This window comes from Crocuta crocuta, unplaced genomic scaffold (genome assembly GCF_008692635.1).
Source record: "Crocuta crocuta isolate KB4526 unplaced genomic scaffold, BGI_CrCroc_1.0 scaffold154, whole genome shotgun sequence".
NCBI lineage: Eukaryota > Metazoa > Chordata > Mammalia > Carnivora > Hyaenidae > Crocuta > Crocuta crocuta.
In genome coordinates, this window is record NW_027530545.1 from 10,257,133 (window position 1) to 10,259,814 (window position 2,682).

Genomic DNA, 2,682 nt, shown 5'->3' on the forward strand with positions numbered 1-2,682 from the left:
CAATCATCTCCAATATAGATCCAGAAGTAAAAGATCTCTAGTCCAGTTCTTGATAAGTATCATCGAAGGCTTTGAACATTTCGTCCTTATCATCGTACACTTGCATTCCTTATTGATGTCTTTGTCAAAAGGTTGAATCAAACTAATTTTACTAATCTCTGATGTTTGTATAGGCCTTCCCGGTTTAATAAAGTTCTTTCCCATAGAGCTCTGGACGACGTCTCAAGCCTGTGAGCTGGCGTTGGAGAAGCAGCCTAGGGCCAGGAAACCAGGAAAGAACCACAGACCAGGAGTTCTAATGAGGTTGCTGCAACTATTTATTCTGGGGTCACAGCCAGTGTTCAGAACCAGAAGTCACAGAGTTAACCAAGCCAAGGCCCAATATCCAAGCCAAGAGTCAGAGCCAAGGCTATGGGCAAAGCCAAGAAGCAGTCACAGGATTAGCACATCGGAACAAGCCCCAGAACTGCCGCTGAACCCATGGTCCTCCCTCAGGCCCTGTGCCCTTTGGAGCCATCCCCTTGCCACAGACTGGCACTCTCAGAGGAATCCCATGGATGAAGCAGGAACGGGGCAACTGAGGATTTCCCCTGCTTTTATAGGAGCTTCGCTTTGGAGAATACATCCAGAATCCTATCAAAAGCATCTTAACTACCGTCTGCACATTCTTTTAGGACAGGTAAGGTTATCCAAAACAGAACCAAAACTTTGAGTATTGTTTATGAGTTTACTAAAATTCTTGGATGCAGGGGCGCCTGGGTGGCTTAGTCGGTTGAGCGTCCGACTTNAAAGCAACAGGAGAAAATAATCTAAAGTTGGTTGGATTTCTTTCAGAGACCTTAAAAACAGAAAGTCTCAAATTCTAGTTTCAATAATTTCCCATGACATCCTATGACAGGTCTTCCTTTATTTTCTGTCTTTTGAAGAACTTCACTCATAATCTCTAAATTATTTCCTTTATCTCTCTCTCTCTCAATTTTCATGTAGCCAAAAAACCCTAAGATCCACCCAGGTAGGAAACCCCAACTTCTACTAAACTGGCATCCTCAGAAATAAACCTAGCAAAATAGGTTTGTCTTTTTAAATCAAATTTTAAATAGATATGGGGTGCCTGGGTGGCTCAGCTGGGTAAGCGTCCAATTCTTGGTTTCAGCTCAGGTAATGATCTCACAGCTTTGTGGGTTCAAGCCCCACATTGGGCTTTGCTGGTAGTGCAGAGCCTGCTTGGAATGCTCTCTCCTCCTTCTCTGCCCCTCTCCTACTCACACTGTCTCTGCCCCTCTCAAAATAAATACATAAACTTTAAAAATAAATAAATAGATAATACAGTCAGATGATTCAACAATTTTAAAAGTAAATTTGAAAAGTTTACAGTGAAACTTCCATTCTCAGGCCACCTCCTCTGTATAGTTGCACACCACAGCCCACAGAGGTAAGCCATGTCATTAATTTCTAATTATTTCTTTACAGCTCTATCATGCACATATAAGCACAAATAGATCCATGTTCTCAATTCTCCCCCTTCTAAGCAAAACACAGCACACTCAGCCTATTGCTGGGAACGTTGCTATTTTCCATGTAAGTAAGTGCAGAAATTTCTCATTTCCTTTTAGAGTTGTGTAGTATTCTATTGTATAGGTGTACCATAATTAATTTAACTTAATTTAACCTGGACAATTAACATACCCATGGATTTGTTTCTAGTGTTTTACTATAACAAATAACGTAGCAATGAATAATATGCTGTTTACATCATTTTGCATAAACACAAATAAATATGTAGGAAAAAATTACCAGAAGTGAAATTGATGAATTAGGTATTTACATTTACAATTTTAGTGGCTATAGCTAACTAGCATTCTGTAGAATCATACTAATCTTTACTTCCTTGCAGCCTCACCAACAAACTTTTAGACTTTTGCCAGTCTGCAAGTGAAAAGCTATGCTCCCTGATACCATTTAATTAGTTTTTCTCCTACTGTGGGTGTTCTTCAATGTCTTTTCATATATTTAAGAGTCAAAGGTACATTTCATTTTCACAACTTTGTCCGTATTTAAATTGTTGGAATTTTTAAACCATTGATTTCTAGAACATTTTTCAATTGAGGTATAGCTGACATATAACATTATATTAGTTACAGGTGTACAAAATAATTCAATAAATATGTATATTGAGAAGTGATCACCACAATAAGTCTAGTTAACATCAATCACTGCATATAGTTACATTATTTTCTTGTGATGAGAACTTTTGAGATCTAGAATATGTTTATGACATTAACCTTTTTTCTACAGTATGAGTTGCTAAGGCTTTTCCCAGAATTTTATCTTTTGTTTTTTGTACATTATTTTTGGCTGTGCACAAATTTTAAAATTTTTATGTGTCAAATTCATTAATTTGTTTTTGGCTTCTAAAATAAAATAGGAAGAAGAGTATACCTTAACATGATTAAAAATATATCTATTTCTTCTCCCAATCTAGCATCATACTTATTTGGAACACACCAGATATGGCAACAAAACAAGAATGCCCAATATCACCACTATGATTAAAACTGTATGAAATGTACTGACCAATAAAATAAAAAAGAATTATTATGAAATTTAAAGGCATACAGAGGCATAACCAAAACAAAATTTCAATACTTATATGAAGAGATCTTGTAAATGCTACTGAATGAC

The 2,682-nt window shown here is 36.7% G+C and overlaps 1 long non-coding RNA gene across 1 annotated transcript in view; it reads left to right on the plus strand.

The window, feature by feature from the left end:
• The first annotated feature begins 557 nt into the window (after positions 1 to 557).
• Positions 558 to 2,682, plus strand: part of LOC144234499 (uncharacterized) — a 53,723-nt gene continuing 51,598 nt past the window's right edge. The window contains exon 1 of the long non-coding RNA XR_013335980.1: positions 558 to 679. This is a non-coding gene — a long non-coding RNA (uncharacterized LOC144234499). The remainder of the gene's footprint in view (positions 680 to 2,682) is intronic.